The sequence below is a fragment of the Falco cherrug genome, chromosome 2 (genome assembly GCF_023634085.1).
Source record: "Falco cherrug isolate bFalChe1 chromosome 2, bFalChe1.pri, whole genome shotgun sequence".
Lineage (NCBI taxonomy): Eukaryota > Metazoa > Chordata > Aves > Falconiformes > Falconidae > Falco > Falco cherrug.
In genome coordinates this window covers 74,192,416-74,215,319 of record NC_073698.1, presented here as the reverse complement: position 1 = coordinate 74,215,319, position 22,904 = coordinate 74,192,416, and the positions used below count along the sequence as shown (strand labels likewise).

General features: G+C 40.2%; 1 protein-coding gene across 9 annotated transcripts in view; it reads left to right on the top strand.

The window, feature by feature from the left end:
* The window catches only part of P2RY8 (P2Y receptor family member 8), a 36,781-nt gene that overhangs the window by 9,157 nt on the left and 4,720 nt on the right, over positions 1 to 22,904 (top strand). For 2 of the 9 annotated variants that reach the window (XM_055702079.1, XM_055702078.1), the window contains one exon: positions 19,323 to 19,388. The exons of 6 other annotated variants lie outside the window; for them this stretch is intronic. The gene's annotated coding sequence lies outside the window, so the exon portion shown is untranslated. One more of the 9 variants, XR_008730910.1, reaches the window with a different exon arrangement.

The following is a 22,904-nucleotide window of genomic DNA, read 5'->3' as shown; positions in this document are numbered from 1 at the left end:
GTGTGCCAGGCATTAGAAATAAAGTCACGCTTCTATAATGAAGATAAGTTTATGTCCAGCTGTGGGCCAAAGAGAGACAAATGCTAAACGCTCTTGCTTCCTGTTTCCTCCAATGGAAGACAGATGTATTCACTGGGTCTTGGCTCATTCATAAATTGGATCTGTCATGTGTTGAGTCAAGCAGGATTTCGTGTAGGATTTGCAGACTGGTTTTTATAACCACTTTAAATACTCTGCCACTTATTCCCAGCTACAATTTTACTGCTTCAAACCCAGGCTGAAAAATGGAAGGGTGAGAGGCATTTTGAGTGGTTAACATGAGACTCACGGTGATACTCTCCCAAAAGGGAGAAGAACACCAACAAGCTCTCCAGTGGCTCTGTGGGCAGTAGAAAACACTAGCCTATTTACTTCCTACAATTCTGTGACTTATGGTGGATTACTACATAGTGAAGATTGTCATCATTGTCGTTGCACATGTCTACAACCTTCTCCAGAGTTATTATGACCATGACACATAGAAAACCATATGCAGTTGCAGAAATCAGGGAAAGGAACTAAAAAACATTAGGTGGAATTATAAATGTCTTAGTCCAAGGCTTTCATCCAATTGGCCATATATTTTAATGCAATGCACAGAAACTTGGTTAATCTTGGGACCTACACCCTCTATCAAATTTAGCTAGAATTAGCTAACACAGTCACATTTATTGTGGGAGAGACGGGAAATACAGACCTGTGAATATAGACCAAAGATCTTTTTCAAATGAAGCTGAACAGCAGCTGGGCTAAGTAGTTGTTTGGGGTTTGTTTATATTCTTGCTTCTAAATTAATGAAAAATGAACAAGTGGAAGTGTTTGATGCCTGCTCTGGCCGGCAGTGACCCAGGGCTCCCACATTCCCCTCTGGATTCTCCCACATCACATCCTTCCCCTATAGATGAGGCCACATGCCTACCACAAACCTCATTTGTCAGGTAAGAAGGTGTACTGAAAAGCCAGAGTCTTTCACTTTTAAGTCTAAGCAGCCTACGTTGTTTCTGTGAACAGTATTTATTGACTGGCTCATAGAAAGCATTGCCTGGCCCAGCCTGTTGGTGCACATTACCCACACTGTGATCGACAGAGTCCTGGTTCTCACCTTCCATTTCTGCGGTCCAGCACCATTCTGCCCTTTTACTTTCTTCTGGGAAGAAGAAAAACATCCAAGCCTCCCCTGAAATAGATTCGGTCTGCACTTTTTTGTGTCAACATTAATGCCTCAATGCTCTCCTCCTCCTCCTCCAGAGGAGGAGAAATGTATTGTAGTGACTGTCTGCTGGGCGCTTATTTCCTTTTTCAAGATCTGAGCCGAAGCTTCATTCTCTTGATGTATAGCCATCAAAGGCAATGAAGATAGATAACTCACAGTGCTGCTGGTAAATAAAAATCCTACACACTGTTATGTGCTGTCTTATTGCGTCATGCACAAGTGTTAAATGGGATTATATAGAAGCACAAAGTTAAACTCGCAGCAATTAAACTACTAAATAGCTCTAAGGTCAAAATGAAATATTTTCAATTTTATCTATTTATTTTATAATAATTTTATTCACATTAATTTTACTTACAAAATAAATTAATCCTAACCCATCACTAATCTAAGTCCTTTTACATGACCAGGCACACTGCTGAAATGCAGTGCCATAGATTTTGGCAATGCCCTACGTTCAGACAGTTGCACATGACAGAACATTTTTGAACACACATCTGAAAGATACAGTGACTTTAGTGTTAGAACTTTTTTTTTCTGCATTAGGGCTACAAAGATTGCACTGCTGCTGCTGAATCACTACTGTCAATGATGACAAAGGACAAGAGTATTCCCCTTGTGGAGAGACAGGCAAATACAGCATAATGTTTTAAAAGCCAGCATAGCATTGGAATCACATCAGAATCGTAGAGTACATAAATGTTCTTTCAAATCACTTTGCATTTGTTTTTTTGACACTGACAATCCGGCTGTCCTTAGTGGCAAACCCCAAGGTAAAGTACGTTACTGCACTTGCTCTGTTTTATATACCCTTGATCTAATAGATCTCAAATTAAATAACTGGGTAGAAAAAAATGGTGCTACCCCACACGGGAAGAGTTTGGAAAACAACCTCTCTTCTCATTATTAGAAATAATACCTTCACTTCATGTTTCAGTCTGGGTGGGGGAGAAACCTTTGCTTGTTCTTTCGCTAAAAGTGCACAGTTTCCATTTCTGAAGTTCCTATTAGAATTTCCACTAGTTCCGAATGCCCTCACCCCCCAGGAAACATAAACACCTAGTTCGGGGCTCTTCTGTGTTGTTTATACACTCTGTTTAAAAGGTTATCAAGTCTTTTTAAACTTTTTGTATGCTTAAAAGCAGGTTGTTTCAACCACTACTTCCTTATTTCTCCTCCCTTCCTCTTAACTCTTTAATATACAATCTCATAGATACTCATGCTTTTCTTCTTTGTTTACAGTCTATGAATAAGTTGATCTATGCATCTTCCCAACCAACTGGGAGTATGAAAGCCAAGCATATTTTCAGATAGTTTCTCATCGGAAAAGCAGATGAAAACCATTGCTGTAATATGGTAACCATTTACTTAGAAGATATTCCATTCTTTTCTAGAATGCCTCAAGAAGTTAGATCTGTTCTGTATCCAGTTTTACAGCAAGTATTCATCCAATTAATTAGTATTAATTTACTGGAATCAGTGGTCTTGTTCTCATGGTTTATAACTATGTTTTTTCCAGACAAAGTCTCAAGATCTCTTATGCTATAACCTCTGCAAACCTTTCAATGACTTCTTAAAACAGTGCAGTACAATTGATAAAATCATGCAAAAGTTATGACAGAAAGCTCTTCAATAAGTGAGGTTTTGTGCCATCTTTTAGAATGTCCAGTTCCAGCCATATTCAGGGGACTGCATTTGTCAAAACCATGTTCAGATAATTTTCTTTTTAGATTGAGCCCTTCCTTGTACCTTAAAGTGTGATACCCAAATAATGAGACTTCCCAAATCAATTATCAACATAGAAAATTATTTCTTTAGTGGTGGTGGGGCTTTTCTGCCCAAATTATAATCATACAACAATATCCCAAGGGGAAGAATCTCCACAAACTGCAAGGTACTATATGATTTTCTGGTCCTCAGAAGACTGAATACCTCATATTACAAAAGACAGTGTAGGACTTTGTACACTCGATATCTGATGTCTTGTTCATGTCACTAGTCAAGCTAAAGAAAGCCACAGTTCAGCTAAAAAACAGTTTTAAAAGTTTCTTTAGAAACTGGGTGTAAAAAGAGATTGTGGTTTGTTTTGCTCAATTGCAAAAAAAAAAAAAAAAAAAAGGACAGAGGCACAGGAAAGCAACAAGTACCTAGAGGCAGTCAATACACCGTGCAAATCCACAGAGAGAGCCTAGAGCACCCACGATCCACAGATCCACACCTCCCCTACCCCAGGCTGTACATAAATAGCCAAAGGCAGCTGCCTGCCCAGGAGTCTCCATGGCCCAAGCTGAGATGTCCCGTGCCTCACTGACTCACAAGTAGGCATTTTAGAGTGAGATCCAGAAAACCAGGACACTGAACAGCAAGCAAGCTATACAACAAGAAATGCCTTGGTCCCCACGAAAACCGTAGCTTTTGGCATTTTGCTGAGGGATTCAAGGAGACCTCTACCTACAACATGTATTTCAACTGATATTTCTGCTGGAGATGCTTATCTCACAAAAAATGGAAGGATCCAAACCAGCAACAACAGTATTGCTTACGTTTCCTAAATATCATTCAATAGGGATGTGGCAGATAGGAATTCATTTCTCTCTTCAGAGTGATGAGATTTGAATCCACACCTCCCACCAAGCAATAAGAGTTTCTATTAGTCACTTCATATAAAACATATAAATTACATTGAAATGGTAACTGCAGTTTGGATGTCTTCTCCTCTCAGGTACTGAACGAAACACCATGGTCTTTTTTTCTCACCCATGGATTTTATATCCCAGTTGCACCATGCACACTGGAACAAATTCAGGTGCAAAAGTAAAAATAAGTTGTAGATTAATAACTTTAACTTGGTGGTTAATGTATTTCTGCAAGAATGGTTGGTTCCAATCAGATTAGTTAAACAGGATTAAAGAGCACATAGCATTGCCACCTTTCTTCTGGCTGTATCCCATGCAGGATCTACTCCAGTAAGTCTCAAATAAGTGCTTTGACTATTTATAGTATACTAGGTCCTCAAAACGATACAGCACAAGGAACAGTCTTTCCACACTCCTCAGCTGTGGATCATTTCAAGCCTTCAGTCTGAATTGTTTATTAGGATATACGTGCTTCTGAGCACTTAGTAACTGGGCTTCGTACTTCTGACATCAGGCACCCTTAGCAAAAGCTGAGCAGTTGAAGACATCTGTCCTCAGTTTTAACACAGTGATGAGACTATTTAGATTCCTAAAGCCATTTTTCAATTCTAACATTAAGGTCAAATATTGGAAATTCCACCTGGGAAGAAATCTTTTCACTTGTAGTGTGAGTTTGGGGTGAATGCCAACAAATGGGTCAGGCTTATGAACATGATGTTGGGCCTGATGTTGGGTGTATAATGTGAGCCACAAACATACACTTGCCTTGCTCTGCCTTCTGGGATTGTGCCCCTTTTGCAGAAGAATCTCCTTGGTTCGTGCAGTCAAATCATCCCTTGGTGAGCACAGTCCCACCCAGGATGGATTGCCTGCGCTGTCTATTGTAAGCCTCAGTGGCAGTCAAGTAAAAGTACTTGCCTTTCTGCTTTTGCAGCAGTCCCAATGGCCTTTCTCTCAGATCAAAAATCCTGGCAGATATTCCATACAGTACTGCCACTCAGTCAGCTAACCAGTCCTCCCAGATCATGGTATGCCCATAGACATTTGAACTTTTCCTCTGCCAGACTGAGAACAGATATCCTGCCCCAGCAGACTAGGAAAGGCATTCAGCAGAGAAAAGCTGCCTGGCTCAACTCCGTGTTTTTGTAGCATTCTCCCAGACAGATTGCTTCTTCAATGAAATAGAAGCAGGTGCTGTGCTTCCAATTTGAAAAGCCCCTTGTTCTCCTTGTAATACTTGGAGCATCTAATATTTCTTAAACCATCACCAGTGAGGTAACTGAGCAGTGCAAATATATTACTAGTATTAAAAAAAAAAATAATAAATTAAATCAGAGTAGAAAAATGATATTTTAAAAGGCACTGAGCACATGAAACAGCACTGGAACTGAAGGCAATCTGATTATCAACCCCAAGGACACACCTACAGTCTTGTCATCTCTCAGAAGCGTCTCACTTCTTAATCATCTACTGCTTGTTATTGCAAGGAGGCATTTTTACAAAAAGATACAGAGAAGATGATAACATTTTCATCTCCTTATTGACATGGCTTTCTGCAGGAAATATAATGATGAAACTCGTTGTGGGTGTTGTCCTCAGCCTACTTCTTCCCAGCACTTTGGAAGTGCTTTTGGAGTGCCAGAGCCATCCTTTTACACAGGGATGTTCAATAAGGTAGATCCTTACTCTAATCTAGAAAGTCATAGTGTTTTTGTTATTGTGCCATTGCAGAGAGGTCACTGACATACTGATCTCCTGGTCAAAGTATTGTTTCTACTTTTTCATTGACAGTTTTGGCAGCAGGAGACCAGCTTACTTTTGCTTTTGCTTTTGCAGAAAGGTGCATGGAAACCAACCAGGAATGCTGCTACTAAGGACTGACTCCTCCAAAATATTTGGATGTCTGATTCCTTTTGAGTACTTAGGCCAAAATTAGCATCTTCCCCAAATATTGTTTTGCTGCAGGTGCTTAAAGAAACAAGAAAAAATGGTCAGCAACTGCAGGGCAAACAAAAGCCAGACATTTAAGTAAAAGTAAACTAGCTAGTTCTCGCTCTTTGCTTCTGTCAGATTATAAATTTGAGTATAGCAAGTAAGAACAAAGCAAGAATGAAGTATGATCCTATTATTCTTGAAGACTGTGAAAGTTATTATTTAATCTATAATTAAAATACAAATGGTAATGGCAAGGAGTTGGCATGTGATGTGACCTAAAAATAGGAGACTGGTATAAACACATGTTCAGCCTAAAAAGTAGTCTGTCTTGTGATTAGTGTGACCATTTCAAAATATTTCCTGTTGTGATTGTATAACCTTCAAAAAAAAAGGATAGGTTTTAGCTGATGAATTGCTAGGTGTCTTCTCTTTTTACTAGTCTTGGTAAAAAAATGATAGATTCCTTTTACAGGAAAGCAACAGGTAAAGAAAACTAAATAACAAGTCTTGGAGTTTGTGTATGGTAGTTTATAACATGATATGACAGAACGCTTTAAAAACTATCAGTCTATGCGGCGCAAACACAAGTAATTTTTATATGTAGTTTATAGCATGTCTTAGAGGTAACATCTATTGAGATGGTGTGGGAGTGGTGAGAGGTTTGAACTGAGGAAACCGCTTTTGAAATATTTTTTTGTGTGTGTGTGTGTGTAGGTTTTTTTAAAGAGTTTCAGAGAATTGAAAGAGGAACCTGCACTTAGCAGCTAGTCCTAACTTGTACAAAACTTTCCCCATATCATGTGATGAAATGTATTTTATCACTGCGCTCTTATCTTTGCTATCTAAGATGTTAGAGCTCTCCAGCTTTGCTCACCTGCATGGCTGGCTGGCTGGTTGTAGAAGGGGTGGTGAGAATCTATTTTGCTTTTCCAGGGTCTTTTATGAAAAACTATAATACACAACCTTTACTAAATTCCAATCCTCCAGAAAATGGATTTATTTTAAAGCTTAAAATTCTGCTTTCTTTTTCTTCCTCTCCCCTTCTCCATTTATGTGTATGGCAATGCAGCAGAGCAAGAGACAGAAAAACACACGCAGAAAAGGAAAGGATACTAAAGCTGCTCTCCGGGAATTTGCATTGCCCGTACGTTTTTATAAAAGGCTTGCTGAGACCTTAAAATAAAAAGGACTTGGACCTGTTTCCTTCAGTTCTCTGAATGGGTTTCAAAACACTGGCCTTTTCCATCATTTGCTTGCCAAACCACATTAAACCCACTGTGGGCCGTAATGCTACGTGACTATCACAGGCATCGGCGACTCCATCTTGCAAGCCCCACCAAACCTCTCCAGTGCCGGGCTGGTGCCACACGGAAAGGCAGGCTGGCAGCCACCTACATGTGCAGAAACTATGCCCCAGCCCCAGGTGACTTCAGCCAGCTGGGGAGATCGCAGGCTTGGCAGGTCTGTGGGAAAACCCTGAGATGGCCCCAAGCCCCTGAACTTCCCATGAGCAAGCACATACCATGGGTTCCAAAACAGAACTAAGCAGTAGCAAAAATTAAATAACCTCCACTATCCTCAGAAAGAGAAGTGAGAAAGTAGTTGGTGCTGATCTTTCATAGCGGGCAAGGGTGCATGTTGTGTTTCCAAAAGCACCGTCCCACCTCTGCTCCCGGGAAGCTGAGGGCATCCTTGGGGTTTCAGAAGAGAAGCTGGCTGCTGTGGGGGCTGCAATCACATTTCAGCCACTGCCAAAGCATCCGGTGCCTGCCAGTGAAGGAGCTACCAGCGGCAATTCTCCTTCAAAATCTATGGCACTAGAAGAGAGTGAAAAAGGGAACCAAAACCTTTTGATAGGGAAGCCCTCATGAGAGCCCCAGTTTCAAGCCTGTCATTTTCTATCAAGTCTCATTTCTCATCAAATATTTTCATGTATTATGCATTTCTTTGGGACCAACAGGTTATATTTTTACCTTACATCGATGCTAATAGATTAGACAGCTTTAGGGAAGGTTTTTGGCTGCTGGAACGTGCTTCTTTGCACAGTTAGTTCACAAGAAGGCCCCCTGATGCAGACTTGGTTTACGTTACCTGACTTCTCCCCACGGGTTCCCAAGAACGGTTCAGCAGCCAGGACCATTGCAGCAGGCAGGCTGCATGCCATCACCCTGCTGAGGAAGCCTGATAGCGCGGGCAGAGGATGTCTCCGACCAGCCGGCCTCCCCAGCAGAGAACAGACACAAGTGCATGTGGGTTATTATTCCCAAGCAACGCTTGGAGTACCATCTGAGGGCCCTCTCTACCTTCAGCCAGAGCATCTGCTTTTCTGGGGATAAGAGAAGATGTTTTTAAGAAGAAAAGGGATTCTTTAGTGATATTAGAATTTCCTTTGGTATTTCTCCAAGACCTAATTCTGTACCTGTGTAGCAAAGGGCCAGGCTAATCAGTAGGCTCCCTTCTCTGCTGGGCTTTGCCGTTATCCACCACTGCTTGTTCCAATGGCCCAAAGCAATGGCCAGGACAACCTGGTGTGTATTTTCCAGCTGAGCATTTTAAGGATCCAGGAAAAAAAGCAAAGTAGAAGCTCTGTCTCCTTAAACATACCCACTAAACACAGGCAGGGTCAAACCTCACACACAGATGTAGACTATATTTGTTTAATTAAGTGGCAGAAATTACAGAAATTTATTTGCAATAGGCTACAGGCCAAAGCTCTTAGGTGCCCTGATGGGGGAGCAGGAGACCCCAGGTCGGTGCCTCTGCTGCTGCCGAGGCTCCCGATGACAAAGGCCTGAGTCAAGAGCTGCTGCTTGCGAGGAGCTCCCCTCTGCATTTTGGACGGGTGGTTTCCACGAGGAGTCACATGTGTCATGCCTGAACACACATGTCACACCTCGGTGCATTTGCCCAGTTTGTTTAGGGTACTTGAAGAGTTTTGTTATTTCTGTATTGTTTGCTCTTACTGCTGGTTTTCTATCCCAAGCACATCGCTGCCACATTTACCATCCTCATCATGTGATCGATGATAGTCCTTCAGCTACAGCCTTCAGCCCGTGGAAATTGGGTCTCATTTGTTGATGAAGCCGAATTGTTTACTGGATGTAACACAAAGCTTCCTGTAATACAGTAGTTCCGATCCTTCAGTGACACAGCCTGTTTTGGCAGGGCTGTATCAGCATGTGCCCTGGCCATATAATTTCCAACAGTTACTTTCTTTCATCAGACTTCTCAGATACCTAAATTAGGTCAGATTCCAAGCTGAAAACCAGTGCAATCAGCCTCAACATTTTTACACTTTTTATGTATCTGTAGAGACACAAATATCTGTGGTGGTGTTTTTTTTTTTTTTCTGGCTGACTCGTTTACGGGATCTGCTTCATACACTTCACACATAGAAACTGTGTCTGGTTCCTTCCTGGACTTAATACCTTTTCTTGTCCTTTTTTCTAAGAATACAGAGGATTTAATAACATTCCCACCCCTAAGTATGTGTCATCCAGAACTATATGATTTTCTGTGCCAGTTGGCTTTCTCTAGTCTTTATTTTAAAAACTATAACCTTAACATTTAGTAACAAAAGCCTTGCCCTGTTTTAGTTTAGGTCGAACTACATTTTCCTGAATACATGCCATCTGTACCAAACATGTATTATTAGTACATTTATATAATTTTCCTATGCATCTATTTTCAGGTTACATACTGAAGATGCAGAAGTGCCATAATATTTCAGACTACATCACTTAGATGTTGCTAGGGCTCCTAAGAACCCAAATTCTGCCACCAGAGAGCTGTCTCCTACTGCTCTATTGTTATTAGTGTCTTATCAGAGCATAATTCTTTACTGTGACAGTGATGAGACACTGCAACAAATTCCTCAGAGTAGCTGTGGATGCCCCATCCCTGGACGTGTTCAAGGCCAGGCTGGATGGGGCTTTGAGCAACCTGGTCAAGTGGAAGGTGCCCCTGCCCATGGTGGGGTGTGTGTGTGGAATTAGATGATCTTTAAGGTCCCTTCCGACCCAAGTCATTCTGTGGTTCTATGATAATGGTATCAGTCTTCAAAACTACCTCAGAGTCTGTCTTTAGGTATTCCATGACTTTCACAGTCTTTATCTACAACAAGCAGTTTTCAGACAGACCAAAATACCTGTAAAGCCCTTAACCAGCTCCCCACGGGCTGGAATTTCTCTTTTTTACCAGGTGACATTTTAATCTGTGCCACTAAAGGACCACCGTCTGTAGGAGCTTGTTTTCCAGCTTGCCATTCTCTGTCAGTAAGTGTCTGTTCTCCTCAGAAAGGCAGGGACTACTCGTCCGTGGTGGGACTGCTTCTTTATGGTGTGCTTGCATTCTTATGTTCTTTAGCGTATTTCTTTCCTGCCAGATTATTGTATTTGTTTTACTGTGTTAGTAGGTTTTAGTGGAACAGGACGGTTTTAGTTTCCTATTCCTTTTAAACTATTTGGGTGAAGGGAATAGTGTTTTGTGATTTTCAAGTGCCAGAGGGTAAGAACGTTGTGGGGGTTTTTCCCCACACCTGAATTTTTACCACAGTCAAGTTCCGATTTGTCCTGTAGACTCAGTTTGAGAGCTCATGCCGCCTAGCGACCCCCTTCTTTCTCTGACAAGGCCATATGTTTTGCTTGAGGTTAGACCCCCAGCCTCAGCTAGACCTCAGCTGAAACTCAATAGTTTGATCCACAGCTGGGAGAAGAGTAATTTAGGGCAATTAATCAGCTGCCACAGTGTGTGGCACCTCACTTGGAGACTGAGTCACACCAAACCTTGTGAATAAAGCTATATTTGGAATCACCTAAAGCTTGCATTTAGATTATGTGGATTTGTTTTACGATAAAACTTTAAAAGTTCTAAGTTCTCCAGTCTTGGGGTTAAGCTAAGCAAATTTTTAAAAAACTAATGCATTTTTGTGTAATTGTCCTTGTCACTGCGTTTCACAGGCTTAGTCTATTTTTCCAGGTGGTTGAATTTTAGGTGTTAACCTTAAAAGGAAATTCTCTTTAAGACTGGATGAGCTCTGGAGCCCATGTTTTTTTTCTATAGTGTTTTGGGCCTAGTGAAACTCAAACTTTAAAGTTAGTCTGATCACTTTTTACATTAGGACTTGGAGGTCCTCTACTGTAGGATTCTTTCCTTTCATTTAAAGGTTTATCTAACACTTAATAGCTAAACAGCTGAAATTTCACTTGTAGTCATGAAAAAAGTTTAAAACCGGAAGAATGTTATCAATTGTAGATATAATATGAAACAAGAAAATAATTTCATATATTACTATATATGATTATACAATATAATACTGTAAGATATATAATATTGTGCACATATATAGGCACACACACACACACATATATATATATATGATGAATCAGTAACACAGGCTGAAATATCATCTGATAAAAAAGAACAAAATTCTAGAGCCTGGGGGGTTGATTATGGGGTTTATAGGTATTTCCTGAAGTGCTGCCTGCATCAGAATCACACTAAGGCCACTTTCACCCCATACTGGCCTGTGCTGCTTGCATGTGGTCACTATTTAAAATATCTCAGCTGTATTTATTTACCTTAAGCATGTGGGCAAGCAGACAATTCATGGCAGAGACAAAGTGGTTGGTAGTATATTGGCTGTAGTGTAGTATGTCCTATGGTATGGTAATGAATGCACTTTTCCACATGGTAACTTGGAGCCGTTTTGCAAAACTTTATCCCAGAGGGGTAAACAGTGTCCTTCGACTGTATGGGTGAGATCAAATACATAAAGTGGCTAATGAAATACAGATTCACACCTTTGATTATGTTGCAAGAATGTGTTTGCTTGCCCATATGCTTAAAAATAGCAGAATACCTCTGTAGGTAGTAGAAGAGATTGTGAGTTACAGACTGTTTACAAATGGAGCACCCAGAATCAGCTCTATTAAGTTGGAGCTAAATGCCAAGGTCATAAAAATTATAGTTAAACACTAATTTTTAGTGTACAGGTCAATAAATAATATTCTTTAAAGCACAGATTTTTCATTAGTTTTTCTCAAGATAGCAAGATGCCAGTAATGATTTGCAGAGCAGTGGTGATCCAGGTATCTCAGGGCCTTCTGCTAGCAATACAGAGGAATTCAAGTAAAGCCAATAAGCTATTGCAATGCATTGTCGGCTCCTAAGAGCAGAGACTGGCTCCTCCAACAAAACCAGATGCAGAATATGTTTGATTTCTGCCTGTGATTATTTCACAGGCAGCATTCATATAAAAATATATCAACATATATCTTGACTATAATTAGGGCTCTTAAATACATCTCAATGCAGAAAGACTATGTTAGACATGGATAGAATCCCATTTTTGTCTTATTTATGCATTTAAGTTAACTAACTGCAGTAAGGACTTGAAAGGAAGACCAGTGCCTGAACATGAGGGCATTTGCAGTGTGGTTCAGCTGGAGACCTGCTGCCTCACCTGCACTCAAGGACCTTCGGCCGAATGAAACAACAGCAGATGTGGTTTCAGGGTGCTATTCCTGTTGTATCTCTTTGTATTAGTGTGATAGCTTAAGTAGTCACAAAGAAACTGAACAAGAGGTGAAACTTTTGTTAGAAACCTTTTTCTTTTTTTCCCATTTTAAAATCTTCATTTCTTGTATGTTACCAGTCATACCTGTAGCTGGTATCAAATTGCCAAACTGAAGAGAAGTCAGGAAAAAACTTAACTGATAAATCGGGGAAAGGGGGGGGGGGGGGAATTAATTGTTGCCTCTTTCTTTTTCCTTTGTGTGCATATATAACTCTGTTTTTAAAACTAGGTCATACAGTGTATCTGCTCCTGTAGTTAGCTACCGCAGCTGCAGTTATCAATGCCCAACATAAGCCATGAGCTTTTGCAGAGAAGCCAGCTTTCAGTTCTTTCAGCATGTGAACAAGTGAGTTTGCGTGAGCTTGGACTGGGTGAGCTGGCTTCTATCTCCTGAGAAAAGAGCTCTGAGGTGCTTTGGGCACAGTACACACCTGCCTCAGGCTTCACTGAGAGTTGCATGAACACCAGACCTGCAGGACTGATCCCAAGATAAATGAATCCTGGTCATACCATCTGGGCCTCATGGTGGTACTGCACGTGCCCTAAGTTGCTCCTCTCAAGACATATGCAGGAGACACATAGCTGTCCTAGTGACACATGGCCTGATCATATTACTATAATTAAAAGGCAGAATCATCCAGGGTACCCTGTGATTGTAGCTTTGAATACTATTGACTGCTGGTGACAATGTTGAAAACATGAAGAAACTTTCTCTAGCAGAGAATCACAACCACTTGTAAGACCATATACACAGGCAACTGAACATCACTCAGGAAAAATACAGTGATACACAGGTCAGTAGTACAGATACAATTCAGGGTTCGCACTCTGAGCTGTGACAATAAGCAGTAAGAGAAGCTGTGCAAAGGTAGGAGTTGTGACAGCGCAAGATTTCTCACGGAGGTCACCCAAGGTGAGCCCCAACCAGTCTTTCCTTCAGGCGAGGCTGGAAAGCATTGTCCATAGTGCTAGGGAACAAAGAGACAAGCACAGAGCTCACGTTTCCCTCTGCCATGGATTGCATACATTGCTGCCTACTGGTCCTTTGGCAGCCCAGGCACAGAACTCCTGATGAAATACATGTTGTCACCTATTTTCAGCAAGTATTGACAAGGGGTCCAGGGGAATGAGTGGACACAGTATCAGTTCCAGCCATACAAAAAAGCTTCCAGCAGCTCATTTGTTGTATCAAATACTTCCAGTAAGAGGCACGGTTTGACAGGAAGCAAGGCTCATCCTTTCTGTACATCTAGCTCTTCTTGCCCTTTCAGGAGTGGAGAATCAGATAGGCAAGAAAGCTGCCGAGTGCACATCAGTTTAGCTCCTACAGAGCCCCTGGGCTCATGTATTCTTCAGCCAAGACTGTTCACTAGTATTGATGTGGGAATCACTTCTATCTGATGCGTAAACCCGAGAATGCCCAGTCTGCCAGGAGTTTGCCACCAGTACATTGAAGGCATCTGGGGAGAAAGCAGAGCAGCTGGTCCTGTAGGTGGGCCATCAGTAAAGGCTAAATGATACACAAGCACAGCAGCAGGACCAGCAGAAGACAAAACCATTTTTATTCTGAATCCCAGCTGTGGCATCTTTGCTACACAGTTTTATGACCTGCAGTAAAACTGACTGTAGGTTTTGACAAACAGCTGGAAGAAGATGAGTACAGGTAAAATCGTGCAATTGGTCCTATTCTGTGCCAATTCATTTTCATGTGGGAGCTGGTCATTTTAAAGGGGCAGCTGAGTGGTGCAAGTGTGAAAGGGGACAATGACGTTTTAGTGGACTAGTTCAGATTTTGACAGAATCCAAGCAATTACAGGCCTCCAGGAAACCAGGATCTGAATCAACAGGATGTTTAAATTGAGCTGGATTCATCTTCAAACACCTGCACTTACAATGGAAGCGACTACGTATGAGCTTGTTACAGTCACTGGAGATCTGCCCAGTACAGCCAGTGGCATCTACACTTTCCAGCTCACCCTAATATAGACAGATTTCTATGGATGCTAAATCCATGGCTGTAGCAAAAAACAGGCAAGAAAGGTGCCAGCTATACCCAAATCCTGCTGCTTAATGCTACTGCTCTGGAAGAAGTGTTGCATATTCATATAGATCTTACTTAACAAAAGGAACAATAATTCATCCTGTATTTACAAGTCACCAGTTATTACAGATCCAACACAGACGTTTTGGGATGTGTTTATTTCTCTGGGAGGTAGTAAGAGGGTTTGTACATACTGAGACCAGCTAGTGGAGGTTGTGGAAGAAGGCCTACATGCTCAGCCAGGTTCTTTGATTCACCCCTAACAATACCGTTTCCAATTTCTGGCCCCAGTACATTACATGACTGTTAGAATTCCCCTACGCTTGTTGCTCAAAATATTTCCCAAATACCATGCCAAATAATCCTTTCAGCTACCTGCAGAACTTGGTTGACTGTCCTGTTTATGGACTCCACCATATGTTAAATCAATCAACAGCTACAGACTGTCATATTTGTAGCACAAGTGCAAAAAAAAAGCAATGTGTGAGAATTTTTTTTTCTTCTTCTTTTTAATCTCTAAAGATAATCTTCAAAAACATGCATGCAGCTCTACCTCAATTCCTTTGTGGACTGAACAGGAGAGGAAACATTCAAAAAGAGTTTCACAGATAAGAGAAATTAAAAGATAGAAAGTACAGATTTCAAATAGAATACATATATATACACACACATGCGTATGTTGTTTGTGTGTGTGTGTGTGTGTATATATATATATTTGCTGTAAAATGCCAGTCAGACCATACAGATTCAGTACAAGACCATCAAGTTTTCTGAAGATTGAGAGATTCTGTTTTGGGCATCTGTCATATTGCCTACCACAAAGACCTTGCGCCAACAAACTGCTACTTCTTTTCCTGGCATATGAGGTCAGAAGGGAAATGATGGACAACTCTTTTTCCTCTGACTTTCCCAACAGCTATGCGAGGCAATTATTTGTAGCAGGAAGTAATTGTGGGCTGGGCACCATTGTCTGTCAATCCTGGACATAGGCAACGTTAGAAAGATTTAAAGTTATAAAGGAAATCACTTTGTGTGTATTTAAATTTAGACTTGGTCTGGCACTTTCTGTGGTCAAAGTTCCGTAAAACCATAAATCTTCACCATCTTGCCATAACTCAAGGACAAGCCACCTGCAAGAGGGCCCCCTGGTGCAGGACAACTCCACACTACTCAGGATGTCTGCCAGAGCTTTTGAAGTTGGTTGTCCTTGGCCAGACACCATATGACAAAAACTGTGGTCTAATGAAATCAAGGTTCCCTGCCAGGCACGAGCAATATTTCAGTAACTGCTTGCATGCATGCTTTTATTTCACCAAGAGGTAAGTTACCTTATGCTGTTGGGAAATATAAACGTTCACATGGGCAGTGACCACAGAGCAGCCTAGAGTCCTGTAGAGTGAATTCCTGACCTGTTATGTTGAATTTTTAAAAGGGGTTGCCTTAGCTTTGCTAATCCTTTTTAAAATATCAGGCTTGAAAAAATTAAACTTATAAACCCTGTGTATGTAGGAAAGACCAACATATATACTATATTCTAGCTACTAGCTCATAAACTGGAACCTCTTTAAATCCAGTTTAGGATGCTTACTCTGACTGAAATTTAAACCAGCCTAGAAAATCTATCATCGGAGTTACACAAGCTGGGCTTCCATTGACTTCAGGTTTTGCTCACAGAATTTTAAAAAGCTGACTGCCTTGCACACCAATAAAGAAAACGGCAAGCTGCTTCATTTTGTAGTGCAACTAGCACTTAAAGTCATAGAATCACACTTCAGATGCTGGGGTTTTTTTTCAATACTGGTCCACAGCCTTATTATTTCCATAGACCTGAATACTGCAGAAATTAACTTTTTAAAGACTACATTGACTAGTTTCACTCTGAACTGGGTTATTGACACAGATGATCGTGGCTGTGTTTATGCAAACTTTATCCAAATTAGGGTGAACATTGCTAACACCAGCACATAATCCTGACTTTGCTAATTTACGGTTAACAAAGGTGAAGGTTCAAGTGAACTACAACTCAACTGTCAGCAAAACTGCATAGTCTGGGACACACACAGGAAATGTAATGGTAGCTATGTAAAGTTAATTTTACTACTCAGCTAGTTCTGAAGAATTGGTATAGCATTTTCTTGCGATTTTTCTTTGCCTCTCACCTATATATTCAGATTTTACACTTAGTAAGGCTTCTTTGGTTGAATCTTGGCAACTGCACTCCCTCAAGATGGAGAAGAGAAGCACTCTATTAGGCAGAAATTATAGGGTTAGTTTTCTTCACCTTTGAATACAGCTGCTTTCATCTAGATTGATATAGCTAACTAGCTCAACAGTCATGTACCCCTCTACTACACTACAGCTGGTAATGCTTCTATATTTTATTTATGAAAAAATAGAGGGTTTTTTTACCTCTCAATGTGAAATCCTTGTGGAGAGAAGTCACTCTTGTTTTACCTTACCCTAACTATTTGAGGTCAGAGCTATAACCACCATAGGGTTTACTTTGACTTGGTGTACTAAGATAAAGACTGAATTTTGTCTCCACAAGAGTTTTTCCCTAATATAGTGATTATAATGTAACTCTTTCATTGTAAGAAAAATATGCCACCTTTTGCAGTTTAGGCATACACATGGTTTACTTACATCCTTTATCTGAATAATCTTTGTTGAAAAATAAGAAATAAAGAACAGTTGGGTTTTTTTTTCAAAAGCTAAATGACATAGAAGATTGGGAATATTGCAGCTAGTTAGATGTTTTCAGTTTTGTTGATTTGCTCAGAAATACTTGTACACATGAGTGCACAGAGGGTAGAAGTCTCATTTCCCAAATATATTTAATCTAAAAAGAAGATAAGCTAAAGCCTAGTGCAAAATAATGTCTTTGTGATAAGTTTCTGATCTTTGCAGTCATAGTACTCAAAACAAAACAGAAAGAGAAGAAAAAAAAAAAAAAGAAATTAGCAGGAACAGGGAAGGCCCAATAACAAAGAAGTTTCTTAGAAGACTTAGGTTCAGATCTTGACTGAGTGAACCAAACCCTTGGCTTTTTGAGATGTAAGCCTAGAAGATAAAATTTGCATGAAAGTTTGTTGCGACGATGAGAAAGAACCATCCAGACAAAACCTGCACCCTCTTTCAGTAAAGCCCATGTTCGCTTTAAGGAACATGCAATCAGACATGCACTCATTTACATGCCTCAGTTTGGCGAACTTGAACATTTGCAGAAGTGTTTCTCTGAAACACTTAAATGATGCTTTAGGAACAATAACTGAGATGTGTTACAAAGGGCACTTTTTCTTCTTGTTCCTCATATTAAAACCCCTTACTCAATTTGAATATCAAAGTGTTTGCCACTTTTTCCACAACTCAAGATGACTGGTTCCCGGCTCCTTGCCCTCCTGGCTCCTTCTTCTCCTCATACTCAGTTTACAATAGAGATTAAGTGTCTGTTTTCTGTGCTTGTCTGATATATTTTTATCTTACTAGCAATTCAGATAGTGCAGGAGGGATTGGGTCCCCAGCAGGAACACTGCACACTAAGGATCCCTAAGTTTTCACCAATTTTAGCTACATTTAGAGAGATAAACTATCCTGATCCTTTATCTCTGGTTATTACTTTGTAATAGTATTAAACTGAGCAAGTGAAAAACAAACAAATTTTCAAAAAATGCATCTTCTGAGAAAAAAACAAATCACATTCTTCAGTCACATTTGCGTTGATTCAAAACTGTTAATATTATTTTGCTAAGTGCTTACAATAAAATCTATGTTTTCATTTTGCTTCATTCTCAGTCTGTTTGCAATTGAGTTGAAATTGCATTTTAGTTTGTTTTTCCTGTAATCTGAAACATGCCATCCTACATTCTTCATCTGGAAGGGTGTCTTCCCAGAAGTGTAATACTATCAAAGAATTTATGAAATAAGACCTTTTTGTTCCACAAAATAGTGCATTGACAGGTAGTGAACCAAAAATTATGAAACAGAATAGGTTTTGTAAGGCTTTCTGCTGCATGATATGTTTTGGGATTTAATTTTCTATCTCAAAATGACAAATCCTTTTATAAAAGGGTAATTCTGGGTTTCGTTTGGCTCACAGGCTTTTCAGTCTTTTTCACAGGTGCACTTGACATTGACAAGAGAAATAGAATAGATGCAAGAGAGGAAACACATCAGTTTTTACTTAGCAGTCCCCTAAAATGAAAGTAGACACATCTCTACTGCTATTTTTCCATGGCAAAGAAATAACACAGTTGTCTTCTGATGGCTTACTGTTTGTTTTTTACTATACTCTTTAATGTTTAATTTGTCATCTTCTGTCAATTGAAGGGACAGGAACCACCATTACTGTCAAAAAGACACTAAGCAGCTGTCACCTTTGTTTACAGTTACAGCTCGGATGAAAACCTGGTGTTACTGAGTTTCCAGGTGAGCTTTCCATACAGAGTGCCATGAGCCAGTGAGTACAAAGGGAAGCAAAAAATCCTACCCGGATTTAATGAAAGTTATTCCAGAGGCTGTAGGTGCTCTTACTTCCTAATATAAAACTAAAATACATCCATCCACTAAATGTTTTAAAAATGAGACAAGCAGAAAAGTTTAACATTTTCCTTTCTATATCAGAATCCTGAGGACTGATGTAAAAGGCAACGAAACTGGATCTTCTCACTTGAAGCATCCTTACTGCATTTTTGTTTCAGTCTACCTGTATATCCATTTGTCTCTTGTAGTTTAAATACATCTCTCCCCAAAATAAAAGCAAAACAATGTCTTTCTAATGGCCATATTTATGTAACAGAACTGTATTTTTACAAATCATGCATATGAAACCTTAGCTGAGGGTTGATGTTTTAAAATTATCCTGCAGCAAAGTTTCTCTTGCAGAGAATCCATGCAAGCTCCACTGATTTGAATTGTGTTGAAAACCTGAAAGGAAACAACTCATAAAATGTAAGGGTAATGTAATTTTAATCCTCATAAAGATTACTTTCTTACTTGAATTATGACCTTTTCAAGTTAAACCACAAATGACAGATGGAGACTGTGGTTGCAGTAGAGGAAGGACATAAAGTTACCCTGAACAAGAGGAAAATATGAATAGACTGTTAACTAAACCCAAATAGATGCAATACTGGGAGAGGTAAAGTATGCTGAAAAGCTACATCGTGGTTCCAGCAGCTTAATCTGGGCATTAAAAGGCAAAGCTTCGCAAGTAAGGGTGACTCAGAAGAAGGATTCAGGAAGAGAGACCCAGAAGGGTTTGTTAAAAGGAAAGTCAAAGCTAGAAGGAGGATTTTCTGTACTCCACATTTCTCCAAGAGGCTATTTCTCCTCAAAAATGACTTCCAACAACAGTGCTTTTCATGCCCCCTCCCTCCCCTGCAGAAGACACTAGGGAGCCACAGCATCATTCTTCTTTTGCTTCTTGTGATGAACATCTTCCTTGCTGAAAACTGTGCCAAGGGGACCTGTCCTTTTTGGAGAGCTCTTGTAGGCATCTAACCACTAAGTCTGGTGCCTTTCAACCCCTGTTCAGGAGTTGCCTACATTTGGGAGGCATTTGTGTTTTACTGATGGTAGTGTTCCACAAGTGCATAAAACTGGCCTTTAGCCAGGCCATGAATCCTGACACTGCTTTGCGTACTGCAGCATCGATGTGTGCATTTTTTCATCTCCTTCTTATCAGGATGTGCTCTCAGGAAAAGCAAGTTTAGAAGAAGATATGTTTGTGATTAGCCCCAACACAAAACTGAATGTCAGAGGTACTCAACAGCTTTATGAGCAGTGTGACAGATTTAATGGAAATTTTCACCTATACTCCTACCTCCCAAGTACATACAATTTCTGTAGGAATAGTGTCTAGGGCTAAGTTCCCTTACCCTGTGACAGCAAATAACTTCCACTTGCAAAGGCTCATTATTAGAGCTCTGTAGATACTTCCATATAAATAAAAATTTTCTATTTGGGGAAGTTTAGGGTTATTGGGCACAAAGGGGTGCGTGTCACTTGAGCAGGATTATTGAGGCAATAGAGTTCATGAATAGGTATTTACTATGGTAAGTCATAAATAGATAGCATTAAGGTGTTTTTTTTCCAAGAGCTTTGTGTCAGTACGTGCTTTTTCAAATTGCCCTGAAAACTAAAAAGTGTGTTTCATTCTTGATATAGCTTCATTAACAAGAAAAGAAATTTACCTGCGATAGATTTGCTTAAGGGTTTTTTTGCAGTTTTGATCATGCCATGTGCTCATTACTTGGAACACGTTTGCTCTGTGTCATGTGTGGGATAAGTTTATTAGGAACATATCTCTGACTTCTTTGCAATTCCTATTTTCTTGTGCCTTTTTCTGGGCTTCCAACAGCTCAGCTAGAAGCTCCTGAAAGACTGGCAACATCCGTTAACATTACTTGTTCAATACTGACTCTACCGATTTCTGAATATTTTAGCTGTTATTTGAAGCACTATGTCAAATTAATCAGATCAAGAAACAACAGAAACAAGCCTTCACTGAACTCCTTGCTGGTGTAGCTGTGCTTTTTCTGGATCTGCACTCAGTTTATTTTCAGAGTTGAGTATCTATCTACTCCTTCAGTAAAGACTTCACTTTTGCCAGGTCTCAGGAACCACCGACAGTTATTTTTGTGAAGTTATTATATATAGCAAGTTATTCGGTAAGAGCCTCTGTCAGAAATCACATTTTTCATCATAATGGTTATTTTCAGCTAGAGTTATCCAGCACCAAGGGCTGACGTCTCTGAGGGATTCACCTGTTATATTGCTCATGGGCTATGACCACACAGTTAAATTAAAGGTCTTATTTAACTGGATCTGAGGTTAAGTGACACCAGCTGAATGGCACCTACGTTTTGTAATCTAACCTGCTACAGCAGATGTGTCTTTCAAAGAGATGCTTGGATTAAACAGTGCAGATGATCAGAGTCCACAAGTAGGAGTGGGCCTGAACTCCCTTTTATTAAACAGCATAGATGTGCCCACAGTATCGACTGCTTCGCCTGGCACCCTTTTCAAGCCTCTACTACCACTCTTCACAGAACTCAGCTGCTCTGTCCTCAGCCTTTCTTGTCATCCATTGCCATTTCTTCATTTTTACAACCCTGTACTTGCAGCTTAATGGAAGTAAGCACGCATGCATTGAGGCATGAGTTCTTGCTTGCAGCTGCTAGCTACTGCTGCACTGTATAAAACATCAAGGTAAATCATAAGCTATTGTATCTGCATAGAAAGATCTCTATAGGCCAGACAGTGAAAGCATGGGTTTGCTTTGCAGACTGAAAAACTGAAACTAATTTTGCAGAATACAAGTGTCGTGGTTTAACCCCAGACAGCAATCAAAGCACCACACAGCTGCTTGCTCACTCCCCCTCACCCAGAGAGGTAGGGAGGAGAATTGGAAAGGAATGTAAAACTCAAGGGTTGAGATAAGAACAATTTAATAATTTAAACAGAATAAAAAGGTAAGAACAACAATAATGACAATAATAATAATAATTATTGTTATTATTATAATGGAAAGGTGGGGGGAAAGGATAAAATCCAAAGGAAAAGGAGAAAGAAAAACAAGTGGTGCACAGCACAAGTGCTCACCACCCGCTGACCGATGCCCAGCCAGTCCCAGAGCAACAACCCCCCTGCCCCAGCTAACCTGCCAGGTTTATACACCAAGCATGACGTCCCATGGTGTGGGTATCTCTTTGGCTGGTTCAGGTCAGCTGTCCTGGCTGTGTCCCCTCCCAGTCTCTTGTGCCCCTCCAGCCCTCTGGCTGGCAGGGTCTGAGAAACCTAAAAATCCTTGAGTTAGTGTAAACATTACTCAGCAACAACTAAAAACATCAGTGCCTTATCAACATTGTTCTCACATCAGAGCCAAAACACAGCACTGTACTAAGAAGAAAGTTAACTCCATCCCAGCTGAAACCAGGACAACAAGTGATGCTAAAAAGACAGTTGCAAACAGAACATTTTTTAATAACTTACATCTGGCAGAAATTGAAACTCAATATTTTTTATTTTTTGTTGTTGTTGTTGTTAGAAGAAGGCTTGCTACTTCTTTAGTCTGGTCTCTTCAGCCTGTAAACCAGTTCAAGCAACTGCAATCTGTCCCTGGTTGTCAATTACACATGGAGTTTTCCTTATATCCTGTTTATATCATGAATATACCAAGAACAATTGATTGTATGTTCTCATTTCCTCAGTTGAAAAAAAAAAATTAAAAATTCGGCCCTTACTTGCAATGGATCACTGTATAGTTGGGAGAAGGCAGGGTGAGTCAGAAAAGACTGGATTACAAGAAGCGAGGTCATGACATCTAAAGTAGACAGAATGGATTTAGCTTATGGGTGTCCTATGGAATAGTGTTTTCACACAGACAACAATTTAATTTCAATTTCTGATATGTGATTTTCTTTATGTTACAATAACATAGGAGGTGTGATAACATATAGACTG